Source organism: Phoenix dactylifera, chromosome 4 (genome assembly GCF_051530095.1).
Source record: "Phoenix dactylifera cultivar Ajwa chromosome 4, Ajwa_hap1_PhDact_Kaust_v1.1, whole genome shotgun sequence".
In the NCBI taxonomy this organism is placed as follows: Eukaryota; Viridiplantae; Streptophyta; class Magnoliopsida; order Arecales; family Arecaceae; genus Phoenix; species Phoenix dactylifera.
The window spans coordinates 5,290,020-5,307,887 of NC_143193.1; the positions used below are offsets into that span (position 1 = coordinate 5,290,020).

Genomic DNA, 17,868 nt, shown 5'->3' on the forward strand with positions numbered 1-17,868 from the left:
TTCCACTAACCATGTGGGGGTAATACTGTCCTTTCAGTCTTACGGACCCTGACACGTTTCGAGTTACCATACGTCTCTGGCCGGTGCCCGACCACACTTGTTGACACGTTAACCCGTCCTTCTCATCAAGGAAAAAGAAAAAACAGTGTCAACTTGTTAACTTCACCAACTCTTTAACCCATTCTATAGTAAGGATGTTCTCACAAGTGGGGCCATCGAGTCAGCGTGAGAGGGTCGGACTGCGCGTGGACGGGGGCTCGGTGGATGTGAAGGAGGAGAACACGGTTCGAATAGAGAATGATATGGGGAGTGTACCAGCGAAGTGAAAACGGCAGGGTAGCGCTAATTAATCTCGAAGTCTATGCTGTTTTACTCCCTCTCTTTCTCGGTTAAACTCCGGAATCGTTTACCAAAAATAGCAAACGAAAAGTTTTACCGTCTCTCTCTCGTACCTTCTTAAGGCGGGCAAGGAGGGCCAAGAGATTCTCGCTCCTCCTTTCCTCTCTCTCTCTCTCTCTCCCCCCCCCCCCCCCCTTTCTTCTCTCCAAAGCTTCTTTTTTTCAGGTCTCTTGGATCCATATATGCTTCTGTTTATCTTTTCTAGATCTGGAAGCTCGTTTCCGTGATTGCTATGAAAAAGATTGTGGATTTGGTTCGATTTTTCTCAATTAATCCGGTTTCGCTGTCGATTTTCTCGATCTCCGGGGTGGAACGGTTTCATTTCAAGGAGTTGTCTGTTATTTTTTAGTAGATCTTTGGCCTCTAGGAGTGGGGAGCTCTCTCCATTCTCTTTTTTACAATGACTTGACGACGAGAGTTCGGGTTCTAGAATCTTATTCTTATCTTCTTCTGTTGAGACATTTCAGCTAGATCTGGTTCTCACTATCTTCGATTAGTCCACAAGTTTTTTTTTTCTCGTTGGATTCATTCCTCAAACCTTCATCTCCTTTTTTTTTTCGATCTGAGTCTTAAAGAACGTAAGGATATGATGCACTTGCATAAAAAGAATATGAGGTTTGCTTCTAGCCCTCTCTCGCTACTTTTTGCTCTTGATTTGAAGAATGTTTTGGTATAAAGATTATTTTGATATAATATATGAAGATCGATACTTTCTTTATCTCTTTCTGCTACTTACCTGTTGCTTTTTTTTTCCTTCTTGTTTTTGGTTAGCAGGTGATGGGTTGGGTTTGGTGCTTTGGCCGGGCATGATGGGTGACAACGAGAGAGAGCACGCCGGTCGGCAGTCATGCAGGGTGCCATGGCTGGGTACTGGCGTGCTCTTTCTCGGTGTCACCTCAGTTCTCCCCACAAAGCATCTCCTCAATTCCTTTGGATCAAAACATACATATGGAGTGTGCTGCCTCTAAGAAGGTGCCCTCTTCGGCAATCCTTGCAAAAGGTACTTACGTTAATCTATGCTGCAATTCATCCTTTTGGTTGAGGCAAATTCTTGTTGATTTCAAGCTACTTTGAGCTGGAAGTGGATGGTATTTGGTGTTCTAGGAATGTACTAGTTTTGTGAACTATTAGGTCTTCGAGTTCCCTTTACAAGTTTACATGATCAATCTTTTGTAACTTTGGGGCGATGAAAAGGAAGAGATTGAAATGACTGCTTAAGATAAATTCATGATTTTTATTTGGATGACGTGCAATTTCTTCATGAGATACAAGTAAATGCGGTTGTTTTCAAGAAACTGATTGTCCAGGTTGATGCTCTCAACAGAGATCTTAGGCTATTTTTATGCTGGTAAATTAGATAATACTTCAGGTTCCGTTTTTATTTCTTAGACGGTTCGTTTCTATCTGGTCAAGTAGGAGCTTAAGGATTTGAATCTTTTATCTTATGATTTAATTTTTCATGTCTTTAGCAACTGGATCTTTTAGGTAAAAGTCAAGTCAAGCTTTAGTAAAGTTTTTGTCTTTAGCAATCTTCAATGCAATAGGTTGTGCAAAATGTTTCTCGATTTCATAAACTTCGAATCGTATTAGGGCTTTCTTTCCGATCTTTAATTGGGAAAAACACTTATATGGATAGGGAAACTGTGGACCGTTGACGTGCAAGTGTGTTGTTGAATTGTAGCCCTCTTCCTCCAGTCCACATTTCTCGAGCATCATGCCACTTCTCTAGTGAATAACAGGGACCGGTAATTGGGAAACTGGCTTATGTGTTGATAACCCAGGCACTCTCTTTGACAGCTTCTAAGAGCAGCACTTTGTAGCATCTTGTGCGCTTGGAAGATTGCAGTTGTGGGAGCTAATAGGGTCTACTAGACAAAGGGACTTTGTTAGGCAGTTAACAACATAATGATTATAAAATATATTAATCTTTGTCTCCAACTTATTAAGCTAATTATTTTCATACTGGTTACGCATTAAATTGGCAACTGTTTATAACTGATGGCTTAGGCTGCTTAATTAGCTCAAGATAACCAAAAAATTTAGGATCAGATGTTCATCTTACTTTGTTATTTCTAAGTTTTACATAGGCATTTCCACGTAAATTGAGCAGATGGTTGTGCTATAACATTTATGCATTGCTAAATTTAGCTAGCCAAAAAAGTGAAAAACAAGGGGTAACTGGGAAATAACATATTAAACTATCTGTTTAAGGATTTCTCTTACTAATGTAATGGAAAGACAAACACCTTAGCTAATTTATCTTCAATGGATGGTTTCTTAAAAGAAATGGATTTGATAGTTTTAAGCCGGCTTGACAATGTTTGCTTAGATGTTTACAAGATGGAGGCTCGATGGAGCCACTTGCTTACTAGTGATGGTTCTCTTTTGTTTGTTATGATACCAAGAAATTTTTGTTCCCAAGAGTCAGCGAAGTCAATTGTGGTGTTCTTATGGTCCCTAATTATGAATACTTTATGTAACTTATGCATGGACATGATCTCTTACAGAATTTCATTTTTTTTTCCTTCATTTGGATTTTATTTTACAAATTTTAAATAATTCATAATGAGCTACCTTCATGTTTTGATTCATTTAAGTACGTCATGATTCTCACATAAATGCTTACATTTGAGTTTCCGTATGTAATAAACCCACTGTGGCATTGTCTGCATTCTTCATAATTTTGTTATATATGACTTTGACTTTCACCAGTATTTTTCTTTTAGTTTTTCTCCTTGTTATCAATTGTAAAGTTTCTGGTGGTTTCCTCATCTAGATTGCTGTTTAGAAGTTTGTATGCAACTTCTACAAAACTTTTTCCTTCATTGAGGCAGTTTTTTTATTACTGTGCTTAGACTTTTTTCACACAATGTGTTGATGCAAGCATTTAATCTTTAGTCTACAGAAGAACCATATGAATAACGTTTACTATGTGAACGTTTGCTTTTCTATTGGCATGTCATTTGATTTTACACTTTCCAACTTTCGTTTTTTTAAAAATATTTTAATGTCCTCCATGAAGTTTTTGCCTTTAACATCAACCATGACGATTCTCCACACCAAATATGATATAGTTATTAAGAAATATGACCATGATCTTCATGCAACTAGGTGCATATGACCTATGTAACTTGTCAGCACCAATCAGCAATGCACGAGATGTTTGGTATTCGAGATCGAGCCCTAGGTTATACCAGTTATTCTCAAAATTTTAAGCACTGTCATAGATTCATAAGTTTTTTTAAATGAATCTAGTTGCTTCTGATAGCTGATTTGCTACTATCATTACCAATCATGGAGGAATAAAATCTAGACTGTATTGATGGTTGAAGTTAGTACACAATTGGGTGTCTATATTATTGATATAAAACTACAATAAGCAATGGATTTTTAACCTAATTTATATCCATCATTTTCATCTTCATAATTATCATCGTCAAAATCCATTAATACTATGTATAAGTTCAAACAAATTATGCCAATCATAAATGTTTAAACTATATGTTCAAAACTTTGAATGCTAAGCAAGGAATTATTGTGTACCATTTTTGTTATGTACATCGTAATTGTGGCTTGAGGAAAGAATTAAATGCAACATTTTGATGAATTGGATTTGGTAGTGCAAGAAATATTGGAAGATTATAATTGGTGACAATTGAACGGTGTAGGGGAAGATAGTAGGATAACATGGCATTTAGAGACTAATAGATGGAGCAAAGAATGAGCTCGAAGATGCAACCCTTGAACCTCTAGTGGTGCATGACATTGTGTAACAATCATCACCTTTTCTTTTTGGAACAAGCTTGCATTGACTTCTAGATGGAGTAGGACCCAATAAATAACGGGTAACGAGACCAAAGTTAATTTTTGGAGATGTTTTGACTCAATGTAAGCTAGTAGTCATGCAACATTTACTAAATTAAAGCAAATGCTATGAGAGTTAAAATCATCTAAGTATGCGATGGTGGAATCCGGGGGGGGGGGGGGGGGCTAAGAAACATTGTGAGAGTTAGATCTAGTGGGAACACTATTGTTTCTAAAATTGTAAGAGATGTGAGCTAGAGGTCATATATTTTAAGCTTGTGCTGATGGAATGTAATGGAGGCAAGGCAATCATATTGTGCAAATTACTACTATGATAGATCATGATGGTATTCTAGAAGTTCATGAATGATCAGATCAGTTTTTGGAATCAGAAATGAGTTGGGATATGTAACACTTGAATTTGTTATGATGTGCAATCATGTAATACAAGATACCTATATTAGAAGGTACATAGTGAGGTTCAAAAGTGGCAGTGCAATTGCAATTGTGTTAGTTTTTTCTTAGAGTAAATGAATTACTTTTGAAGTTTATACAAATTACTTTTGAAGTTTATACAAATTACTTTTGAAGAGAAAGTTTGATGATTCAAATGGATTTTCCCTTGTGGTTTGTCATTGATTTCTTTCATTAAACTGAGTGGGCATGTTACTAGGGCATTTCCTCAATCATCTTCCTTAGTTATAGAATTGAGAACTTAGGAAATGCTACTATTTTGAGAAATTAAATGGTTACGAAGGAGGCAGGTCTATAGGGGTATATTTTGGATATTAGTGGAACATAATTGTGTTTTTACCATATATAAGAAATCTTGAAAGTCTTATGGGTTGAATGCATGCTAAAAATTGTTAAAGAGTAGTGAGAGTTAGTAGATATGCAAACATTAGATAGTGGTTTGCAAGCTAGGGGAGTAGCTATAATTCTGTATCTTGAATGCATAGCTATAATTTTTTGGAGTCAAACTACTAAAGGAGCAATTTTAGATCTTGAATGCACACTAATTGTGCATAGTGTGTCTAGAGTTATTGATACAAGAAGAAAAGATTATGAGTAACAATGTTATGAAGTTGTGATTTGTAATTCCTATAAATAAATTGATGTATTGACTTAATCGATGATCATCAATAAACACACTACTCAAATTTTTGGAGTGAAGAATGTATGAATCTAGGAGAAATGAAATAGATCATGAAAGAGTTAGTGATATCCGACAATTGTTAAAAGATAGTTCTGTGTCTTACATCTTTTGATGTTAAAATGTATTTTGTTAGAAAAAGCATTGCCAATAGGACTTGGGTCCAATTGTTGACATATTTCTCCTAAGGTCTTGCTCTTAGGAGAGGCGAGGATTCAAAGTTGGAGGTCGTTCATTGCCTTAATATTTCTCAAAATAAGCATTTTGTTACATCATTTTAGTATACTTCCCATAAAAAAGTATGTCAAAAATCCTTTGAAAGCTTTTTTAGATGTTTGATTATCTTGGCATCAAGATCTACAATCTTGATACTAAGTACTGTACCTGTCAAGTATTGGTACGATATGGTACTAAGCCGAACCATACTAACACTTGATACATAGATATGAATCGATTCAATATTTTTTTTATTTTTTTTGGTTTTTAAGGTTATTTAATCTTTAAATTATGATTCTAAGGATATTTTTGTATTTTTTTATTTCATATTGGTCTCAAGAGATCATATGATTGCTTAATAAATGCAATTATAATATTTAAACATAGATCTTATAATAATTAAAGATAGACACTGCATATTTTTGAGCTTGAAAATACATATATCAAATTGATTTGAATTACAGAATACAATATAGTTATTTAGTTCCTCGTGATGTGTCCGTATCGCTTGTAGACATAGAGATCTTATTTATGGTTAGGGTCTTGGACAGAATCCCAACTTGGATATTGTGCCTATTCCAGCGTTCGATAATTTGTGCTTCCTAAATAGCTATCCTGATATTGATCTTTTGTTGGATGTTGAGCTGGTCATCCCACTCCTATTCAAGGAAAGATTGCAGTAGAAAATTTTCACCCATAATCTGGCTTACTTTGTGAAGGGTAATAGCCGTTGAATATGATGATATGCAAGTGGGTCATATTTTGGCTATGTAGTATAGGATCTAGTGTATGATGAGGATCCAGATACATCTAGAGACCTTACTCTATATGTTATATCATTACCTGCAACAATATCGTATACTTAAGTACCTTGAGGGGCCTATCTTCTAGTTATCATATCTTCATGGGCCTTACGATGTACATGATTGTCCTATTCTTCGTGGCATCAGTGAAATGTGGCTCGTCGGTTTCGACTCGGACTAGATGGTTGTGAGTCATATACACTCTCAACATATCCACTGCTACCTCTCTAGTCACCAAATGCATTCTCACTTGAATTGTTAGCATCATCGTTCATACTGTGAGATGATCTGGGCACGGTCGGCTAGGGGCTCAATGACCTCAAATTTGAGTGTATGGGCTTCTCATCAACCCTCTCCAACGGATTTGCAACTTTCTTCTTTTTTCTTTTTTTGCTACTTTGAGAAACTACTTTCTTTCCATAGCTATCCCTACTTGCATGGCTCTGCTGGGTGGCTTAATTAGGCTCACCACCCTCATTGGCCCTACCTCATTGACTGGATCGGATGCCATGGTAACCTTTTCATAGTATCTCTTTGCCATATCTGTAGGTGGATGTGTTAGATATAGAGCCTTACGATCCTGATCGGCTCCCTCGGCCTTTGTTTTAACTAGGAGGTCATGATGGTGGTTGTTTAGGATGTAACAGCCAACTCTTGGAATTTGGGAGTCTTGATCTCGGTCACATTAGAGCTGTTAGTGGAACTAAATGATTTGGTAGGTGTTTATGACGACTTTCACCATTACTTTCCCAGGGCATTGTAAAATGGAGATGGGACTCTTTGGGAATTTACTCTTTAAGATATTTCTATAACATGGGACTCGCACCAATCTAGGAGCTTTGAGTTTGTGGAAGTGTGCGGTGCTAGAGAAAGACAAGATGTTCAGTTGTCTAGCTATCAACAACAAGCTATATGTTGACCAAGTACTGTCTCAAAAAGGATGGAAGATCAGTTGAGATTATGTAATTTGCACAGCAATCTTGGAATCTAGAGATCATAGTTTCTTGTATGTTCAACACCTAAAGGTATAGAGAGCCCTGCTGAACATCCTAAGCCAACCCTACTGTTTTAAATACCTATGGATGGCTTCGTGAAGGAAACTAGTTAAGAGGCAAACCATCCAACATAGGTCAATAACCTGGACCATTTGGAAGGGAAAAAATGTAGAAGTATAAAGCATGAGGTGCTAGGAACATATAACAATTTATTCCTTTTCATTTTGGGAAACTCTAGTGGCTTAATGTAGCATGGGTGCCTTTACAGTGGAAAGAAAGAAGTATGAAGCATGAGGAACTAAGAACATATATCAATTTATGTTTTTTTCATTTTGGGAAACTCTAGTGGCTTAATGTAGCATGGGTGGACTATACAGTGGCTTAATGTAGCACGGGAGCTTTGGACAATGGGGGCCCCTCTAGGCGATTTTTATCTCTTCTTTTCATCAGCTTTTCTCTTAAAAGAAAAAAAAAAGAAATAATGCAATGGGTTTATCAACAACAAGATATTTTTTTAAAGAAAAATAAATGAACAAGTTTATGCACAACAACAAGATTCTTTTTAAATACAATTCAATTTTTGGTGCTTTCGGGTTGGGAAGGCCTAAAATTTAGCTAGATAACTTGATTGAGGCATTACTAGTACATCATAGCATACCTAATCACATTTGTGCAAATCTTGCAGACAAGTTGAAGACGAATAGCTCAAATAATTTCGATTCAGCATCTCTAAACCTTCAAGTCAACAGTGTAAGTTGGAATGGTTATTTCATATTTTGTTAAGATCAACACTAATACATGAGCAAGCTTTAAGTTTCTATTTGTTGCACAGTAATCCATTATAAGCAAGCAACAATCTCCTTAAATGAACAAAATCAAGGCATGGAACTAAAGGAAATCTATGCAGAAGAGCTAGGGTCATGCATGGAAGTAAGTAGGCTGTCCTAAAAGCTCAAGAAAGTGGATTTAAATGACTCAAATAGGTTACAATGCGTGTAAAATGATGAAAAAGGAATGCAAAAGAAGGAAGGATTAAAAAGAAATATTATTTGTATGGAAGGATATGTCATTAGAGAGAGTGCTTGCATAGTCTTCCACATGTTGTGAAAGGACAAATCTTAATATATCATGTCTTCATAATCTGAAGAGTACTGGGAGAGGAAGGAATAAAGGTGGTCAGAGAAAAACCCCTTTTTTGTTATTGTTTTGGAGAAATGGATAGCAGCTTGCATTCTCAAGAATTCTACATAACCTTTTCCCTTAGTTGTGTGGCTCTATAAGTTGTTTTGCAAGACTGCTTAGTAGACTAGGAATCCCAGAAGGAATTGGAGGGAAAGTTGTGACAAGACAGAGAAAGAGAGAGAGAAGAGAAACAGGCTCTAACTAAAGGAAGTTGTAGTAGGCTCGTTGCAGTCTTTATCTGCTTGTATATGAGTAAATGGGATGTGCGCCTTTTTGAATTAAGTATTATAGGAGCTAGTACCAATCAATGCTGCATCAGCCCTTCTGTTCAAGCTATATGTCTTGAGCCCTGAGAATCCTTTTCCATTTGTTTGGTACTTCACAATTTACGAAGTTACACCTTGCCCGTTGGCAGTCGCTTAAGTTATTATGTGATGAACCTGTAATAACCCAAGTGGATGGGGAAACTGAACACCAATGAAGATAAAATAAAAAGTAGTTCTTTTTGCATTTATAAATAAAAACCTCGTACCCTCAATTTTACACTTGTCCTTTATATATTCTATTAATTCCCTATCACCCCATATCATTTAGTTGTTGAGAATCATTGTGAGTCCTAGATTTTCTTGGAGTAATGTTCATTTATTTTGGTAATCTATGGTTTACATTACAAGGATCCCCATTACTTTTGGGATTTAATATTGGAGTCCAGGTCTTAGTTATATTTTCGTGGGATATTGAATTAGTTACTGGTAGCGTAATGGTCCAAGTAGGACATGTTGCCAAGTCGGGTACTCGGCGTTAACTTTTTAAGGAAGTCCAGCTTTCAGTAGGATAATAGAGTCCTTATAGTGGGCATCCTCTAAATTGTTAAAAAGAAAGTCTTCTTATGGTTCTGTGAGAGATACTAGTGTGTGTCCTAGTAGTGGAGAGGATCCTGAGGTGTCCTTTGAGTAAATTTTTTATATTTCTCTTTTCAAGTTTATTTCAAATCTCCCATTTTATGCTTCTTTTGTACAGCTTGTTATTGGTGCTTGTTCTTGTGTTCCTGAGCATTGGACAGTCCTCCTATGTAAGATCATGCCATTCTACACTTGGCTACACAGTAAATTAACCAGGCTACACCTAGCATGGTGATAATGGAGTCAACGATGAGGGGATTATTGAAGTCATCATCAACCCCAGCATTTTTTTTTGAGGGTAACATGAAGGAAAACCTAACATTATTTTCATCACAAAAGATTGATTGGGCTTAATTGCTAATTATGGTTAACTTGACCAGCATTGTTAAAATAATGATGTCCTTATGTTGCATTACTATTCTTAACCACTTCTGTTTCTTTTTCTTGAGCTATTTATACCCTATCTATTCCACTGTTGTTGCAATATGGTGATCAGATGTTTGTAATTCTCCTCTTCACTATTTATCCTTATCCAAGAGCCATGTCTAGGCTGTCAATGACTAGATTGGCCTTCATTAGGTTGCCAACCATCACTAGAGAAGGGGGTTGGTCGGGGTATGCTATACGGACCTCTATAGTGTTTATGCCCATCAAATTTTCCCAATGAGTTTGATAAGTCTTGGCAAAACATCGGACCTCTCATAATGTCAAACACAAAGATATTGACCTCCTTTGAAAAAACTCTATAAATTTGAGCAATTGATATTGGAGGTTTGCATTGGTTGGCGGTAGCAAAAGACTTGGGGCCAGTGTTAATACTTCCAACATTTGCAACCCCCTTCTAGATTGAGATGATGGCAAGATTATGGTAATATGTCAAGTTTCCACCGACATATGCACGTATATTGGATGATCAGAAATCAATCACCACATTGGCATAGTCTCTATAGTATACAGCCGTTGTCTGTCATAAATATCCTATCTGACCACATGAATTATGTATCATAAACATACAAATTTTGGAGAAAAAGAAAAAGAAAAAATCAATTACTAAATACATATTCCCTTCTACTGGTTTGCATGTACATAATGGTCTTTCTTCTTTTCTTTCTTTTAGCTTCGTAAGGGAGGAAAATTTTCCTATTTACAGGTTCAACCTTCTTCACCTTCTAATTCTAGTAATATGAAAAATGTGGTCTTGGTTTTTAGGATCCTTAGCAAAATCCTGTCTACTCTATATAAACTAGCAACCAAATTATCCAATTATGTCAAACATATGCGTTAAAATGGACCCTAGAAACAAAGAGAAATCGTAAATAAGTTCAAGTCACTGGTAGTATTATATACCAATTCTGGTCACTTGAAATAATGAATGATAATTGTGACATTTTAAGATTTTCAGTGTTGTAGGAATAAATGAAGAGAAGAGACAAACTGACATGAAGAAAAAATGGAATCTACCCAAGAGAAATAAGGAATCAATTGTGTTTTCAGCTAGTAAACTTTCTTTGAAATAAGATGCTAGAAAAATAAAAAAACCTATATATGCTACAATATACTGTAAATCAAATATGACCACTTGAAATAAGGAATGAGAATCATGACATATCCTTACCACAGGTCTGCAACTGGGAGTACCATTTAAGAAGGCAACTCTTTGGTTTCGTCCAACTGTGAACCTTATTCAAATTGAAGTTGTATCAGGCCATTACCCCTTGTGTTAATTCCTTAATGCTCTCCAAGCTTCTATTTAGGTGTCTATATTTGACCTGTCTTGTTCTTTTTGAGCTCATCTACTATGACTGATCTTCTATTTAGATAATCCCATTTTCTAGCGTGAAGTTCTTGTTCGTTTTAAATTTTTTTAGCAGATGGCGGCTGACCACAAAAGAAAATGAGGTCATATGTAACCTAGAGTGCAAGATTACAGGTACCAGGACTCGGCGAATCATGGCACATGAAAGAGATCAGTTCAAAATTTTGTGTGGCAGCTCTGAAGTGCTCTAAGTAACATGGTTTCTACAATTTGAGGTTTATTTCATATGGCTTGAGGTGGCAGATTATAGAAAATAAATATCAAATCTGATTTGGGCATATGCTTCTTGGAGCTTACTATTGCTCTTGGTGTTAACAAAAAAAGAATGCCTCGACTCTGCCATTGAGGTAGAGATAGCTTTATGAACAATAAAAACAACAACATTCATATTTTGATAGACTCTAAAAGAAAGGGGTTGAAAAGCTCTCTAGATTTATAATTCAGAGACCGATTCAGATTAACTTGGTGCTGGAGACCAAGAATGAGCAGTTTTCTGATGGTTTACTCTTGCTGATCGACTTTTTATTGTTGCTGATGCCATAGGTGTTATTATGCTTTGTCTTCTCTTTCAGCTGATAGTTTGAGGAGCTGGATCACTTTGTTTCTCTTTATTTCGCATCTATGCTGTCTTGCCACTGTTGCATGAAGTACCATGTCTATTAGTGAAACATCTTATAAATGTACAAGTGGAGTGGCCATGGTTTTGTTTGAGAATTCTGTTGAATAAGCTTAATAGAATATCTTTTATGTTCATTAAGATCAGATGGGAGACTATGGTATATACTGCAAGTTTTTTGCAGGGGGTAAAAGGAGGTAACAAATGGACATGAGAGACAAGATCCAAAGTAATGTGTCCACTTTTGGCAACAGATGGGAACTAGTAGGTTTGCTCATCTTATCCACCCAGAAATTCAAGGCTTGTGTAAATTAGGAGGTTAAGTATAAATGGAACTGAAATTCTTTTATTATGAAATTCTTATTTGTGCCCATTGATACCTCAGTTTCCATTTGTTTTCTTTGGTGTTGAATGTTATATTGCAGTCTGATTGACTGGTTGCACCTTATATTAAAGCTTTTGAGCAAACATCCTAAATTAAGGGTGAATGTACCTATTTTCGGCATAAAAAATTATTAGAAAATCCAGTTACAATAGGTTAGGGTCTCTTCAACAGATGAGCTCATTAATCTGGTTTAAGTCCACATGCCTGTCATTGTTTTCAACCACTTGCATTAAATAGGCAAGAATTTAAAAGCACTTGTTCCAGGAGAGCAAAACTAAAAGAAAACTCTCGTGCATTTTAATTGAGCACCTGCATCTTATCACCAACAACTCACTTTATTTGATCTTGGTGCCCTCCCCTCTGATTCTGTCTTCTTTCTAACGGTGTTGCTAGTTCTTGTGAAAAGGAATAAGTGTACTTTCTGAAGAACTTTTTCTCCTTTCTTTCTTTCAGGCCAAACAAAACCCTGTTTCAGATTCTGACTAGTTTAAGTCAGTTTTAACCGAAACTGACCAGTTTCAGTCTAGTTCAGCCATTCTGATTGTTCCTGCCAGTCTTGGCCAAGTTTGAGAGAAACTAAGCATGGATGATAAATTACACATGTATGTCTAGGTAAATTTTTGGAACTTTTCAAATCTTATCAGTATTTGCTGGATATTATTTGTAAGCATATCTAGATAAGTAGATGTATTGTCCCAAGTCTAGGAATGATAACAGCTAGCTGAAGAAGAAACCTGCTTCAGTGCATTTTGATGGACTAACAGTCTATTATACCAGAGAACAATATGACAGCCTTGATTTCTAGATTATTGATTTTTTATTTATAACTACATGTATCATGTATATCAATTATTTTTCATTTATGCCTGAAGAACTAACCTCCTAGGTGTGCTATGATTTCTAAATCTAACTTTCAAGAGGCATTTTCTTAATATTATTACAACAAACTGCACGCGCATTGCATGTGACCATGCATATGACATGAGAGATGGTTTGTGAGGGATTGTCAGAGAAGAAAGTACTTTGAAAATTTTAGAAGCATAGGGAGGTGAAGAAGTTAGAATAATTGTGAACTTGGGGGGATGGATTTGCACTCTAGAGTTTGCATCATTATGGTAAAGATATATTGATTTTATGCAATTATCAAGAACGATTCCGTGCTTAATTGAAGGAAACTCCGGACAAAGTTGGCCTCTTTCCTTTTCTTAATGTCAAGCCTTTCTGGGGTGTTTTGGAGGTATTTCATGGGAAATAAGATAGATGAGGACATGAAGTAGATTGAGCACCCACCCTCCGCCTGAAAAAAAGAAAAAACTGCCTGCCCCTGGAAAGTGGAATCATGACATTTGAACTTGGGTTTTAAAGACAAAAAATATGTTTAGGTGAGCATTATCTAATTTAATTTTGATTATTAAATTTCATATGTCATAATTAATCTGTAACTTGGTAGAAACTGATGCTAATAATCATATCAGGTTTATATCCTCATGCAATGTTAATTTGTAAAGTTTGCTTTAATAGATATATATAGCAATGTACTAGATCATGGAAGTGCCGTCAAAAACGATGTCAAGTATGATCTGTAGCGTTCTCATTGATTTTAGCATGCTCATTGATTTGCCAATATAATTTGGATTAATTATTTTATATGATAGACTTTCAGTCTGAGATTACCAATACCATTACTAACAATTTCCAAACAATGCAAGTTATTTTAAATACTTTGATACATGTTTTCCATGCTTGATTAAATTTTTAATAGTTTTCTATTTTCTTCTTTTCCCTTTTTTTGGCTATAAACTCTAAACTCAAACCAAAAGTGCCGAAATGGCTGAAATTACCGAAAACAAAATTGGGTCAACCCAACTAAAACTCAAACAAATTTTAGAGCCAACATTTTGAAAGGTGGCGACAGCATGTGGGTGGTCCAGTTATGCGGTTGTATATGCATGTCTATATGTGGTTTGTATTTTAAATATTTAAATTCAATAAAATAAAGTAATTACAACAATAATAGCAATATTGTTCTTGATATTATCTAAATTTTTTTAATAGCAATATATAGCCTAACATATTGACAATATTAATATCATGATATGCCATACTGTACCAGTTCAGTATCCGTACATGGTACAGAGGGGTATACCGACACTCGGTACGTCAAACTAATTCCGTAACGAGCATACCAACATAGTGGTAGGGTGGCACTACTGTGGGATCAGATACCGAGATGACGTACTAGTCATTTGAAACCAATACTTATCTCAGTTGTTTGCTTGAACCAACCCCACATGGGTTTACATAATAGTGGGGTATGCATGTGTTTGCACTATCACGCCCCAAATCTGGGGTATAGCAACCCTATGCTATAAAGGGTACCGCCCACAATAATATAAAGCCAATCATAGCCGTCTATATATAAATCCATCTCATATAAAATATAACAAAAGGATCTAAATCTATCATCCATTAAATAACTAAATAAGTGTTGGTACAAAGCATCTAAATCCAAATTTAAATACCAAAATCAATGACCTCAACATTTCTTAAACAATTAATCAACTAATAAACTAAAATTCTGCTACAAAAGCATCTTAGTACAAACTCGGAGCTGAAAAATAAATCACTTCCTTCTCCTACAAAAAAAAGAAGAAAGAAAAGTGAGCTACATAGCCTAGTAAATAAATTTTATATTATCTTACCAGATCAAGCATAAGCTTTCACATGAATCAATGCTGTATTTAAAGAAAATAACTATCATTTGTAAAATATAACAATTCATAATAATAGTAAAATAAAATTATTCTTAAAATAATTATGCTTTTGCATATCCATAAATGATGCAAATTTCATAAAGTCATAAATCATATATCATTTAACGATATCATAGTTCTAATTACTTCTCTTAGACTAAATGCTAAGATCGCTATTATACTCATGACAAGGTCATAATCGATAAAATACTAACCACTATTATCCACTAGCAGGGTCATATGACAACTATTATTATCTGCTGGCACAATCAAATGTCAACTATTATTATCCATTGGTAGGGTCATATAGAATTAGCTTCAGATATCGATCTATCCCACTTTTAGGGGCCATATATAGCTATCTGATAACTTTTAGCCATATATTCTTAAAACAAATTTTCTTAAGTCATATTTCATTGAATCATATTTTCTTAAATTGCATATGTTCTTAAATTATAGAAAAATAAATAAACTGAAAAGCACTAATTAACATTATACAGTTCAAAGTTCTAAACAAATTATTAGTATTAAGACATTTATGAAACCATTCTTTCATGACAAATCATGAGTTTCCTAGATCATATGCTCGATCCTTGATTTAAGAAAACATAGAATCGTCAATGTCAAACATTCTTTTGTATTTCATAAAGTTTTAAGCTTTGAAAATAGCCGGTAATTCGAAAACTAGTAAGGAGTGTCAGGATTACCTCTTTCACCTTGAACCCTTAAAATTTAACTAAACGAATCACCCAAACCTATTCAAAGCCATTAAATTCCATAGTCAACAACTTTGAAATCCAAAAGAACTAAAAATGGTAAAAATTAGGCAAATGATCTAGTTTGGTGTACTACAGGATGTGTCTTTATGCCCAAATAAAATTGGAGGAAGGATAAGATTGGCCAAGCAGTGGTGCCTGATTGCTTGGATTGGTCCAAACAAGATCAACTCAACTGGTCAAGATCATTATGTGGTTTAGGTGCCTCAATAGGGGTCAATGGTGACTAGATTGCAGAGATACCTGGCAAGGATTAGGATAATAGGTCGGCATGCCAGCTAGATACCTGGGTGGTTTAGGGTCTTCTCATTAGGGTAACTTGGATCCATAGAAAAAGAAAAATGGAATCCTGTACAGGGATCCATGGACTGCTAGACAGAGAGTAGAGAGAGAAAAATAGGAGAGGGATGGGACTTCTTCTTTCTCTCTCCTCTTCCTTTTTTCCTTCTTTTTCTTCATTAGTAAAATAGGGCAAGAAGGGAGGGTGGATCGGTGTCAATGTTGGAGCACTGACAATAGGGGGTTTGGAGGCACAACAGGAGGTCGAGCAGCATATGGCGAACGACGGTGACCGTCACAAAGAAAGCATGAGAATCAGCCATAAAACAGGGTTGAACATTTTTTTCCCTTCTTGGTTTGGTCTTTTGAGTTTTAGCTTACTTGCCGGCTGCTGGGACTCTGACACAGGCTAGGGGCCAATGCAAGGGAGAGGTCGAGTGCCTCAGCAACGAACATCTGCAGTAGAAACAGATGGAAAGAAGAAAATAAGAAAATAAGGGAAGTGGAATAGGGGCATTTTCAAATAAATTTTTGAAACATTATTTAGAACCTTGTTCCCCCAAACCATACCCACATTTTGGTTTAACTAAAAAGAAATGTACTTGCTTAGACATGCTTTGTAATAATGGAAGAATTCTCAAATTATTCATGGTTTTTCTCTTGGCCAAATAAGTCTTTGAATTACTCTCCATAAACAAATTAATCTAGAACCATTCAAATATTCTTGAATTATGCACAAGTTCGATGATTTAATCATGAGTTTTTACAAGTAGAGTAAGAAATTTTGTCTTACAAAACCGATGATATGAAATATTGTTGTTGATAATGGACTTTTTTGCCATCATCTATTATTCTTGCCTCTCTTGTACTTACTTTAAAGTAATAAGTGTACTTTTTTTTAGATTTTTCTTAACTTATTTGAATGAAACTCTTAAACTTGGGGCGACTGAATCAAAACTCTACCCAAGTGACCGAAAATGAAATATGAACCGAGTTTAAAACCTTGGTGATGATTATCCATACCACCAGAAAAAGGTGAAAATCAATTTTTGGAGTTCTTGCTGAATGGCATTTGGTAAACCATTATAAGTAGTGATCCTCATAAGGTATTAGTCTAGTCGCAGTTGTATATCTTCCATTAGTGAGCATGTTTTTCTTCAATACTTATCTTTAGAACATCTTATTAACAAATCCCAAATTTGCGAATTCAAGAACTAGAATAGCAACATCATGCTACACTTCACTATTCATATAAAGGTTTGCAATACTGGTTTTAGTACTTGTATTGGTAACATGTTGCTATAGTATCACTACCAATCGATTCAGCATACCAGCAATTGGTATGCCCCTTTCGGTTTAGTATATTTTGGTACACTTGATATAGGCAGTACACACAAGTATGACAAATCTTGGTTCATATAATGTTACATAGAAGAGTAGGAAAAGGAGCTTATCTAGAAGCACTTTGGAAGAGGTGGTCCTAGAATATATAGTATAATGTGCACCCAAAGTACCTTAAAGAGTTCCAAACTTCTAATATCATGAGTAGTTATACCTATATCTAATTTAATGGAATTTTTTCAATAAGGTAAAAAGTATTTGATTCAATAAAATCACAAACAAAAAGGGGGTATTGGATTTTAGCTAACTAGGAATTCATTTGGGTCAATCTATGATAGTCAATCAACATCAACATGATGTAAGACATCAAATTATCGGATGGTTGCAATACAATATTCTTTCCTTGGTTGTCTTTTCTCCTTTCCTCTTGTTAGTTGTTGCTAGAGGT

At 35.5% G+C, this 17,868-nt stretch overlaps 1 long non-coding RNA gene across 3 annotated transcripts; it reads left to right on the top strand.

Moving 5' to 3' along the window:
- The first annotated feature begins 409 nt into the window (after positions 1-409).
- LOC103712280 (uncharacterized) lies at positions 410-14,851 on the top strand. Of its 3 annotated transcripts, XR_604912.6 has the most exons (3): positions 494-1,014; positions 1,174-1,399; positions 9,573-14,851. It is a non-coding gene; the product is annotated as an uncharacterized LOC103712280 (long non-coding RNA). The 3 variants fall into 3 exon arrangements; XR_015977032.2 differs by having other exon boundaries at positions 410-1,014; positions 1,171-14,851; XR_015977031.2 differs by having other exon boundaries at positions 410-1,014; positions 1,174-14,851.
- Positions 14,852-17,868: the final 3,017 nt, after the last annotated feature.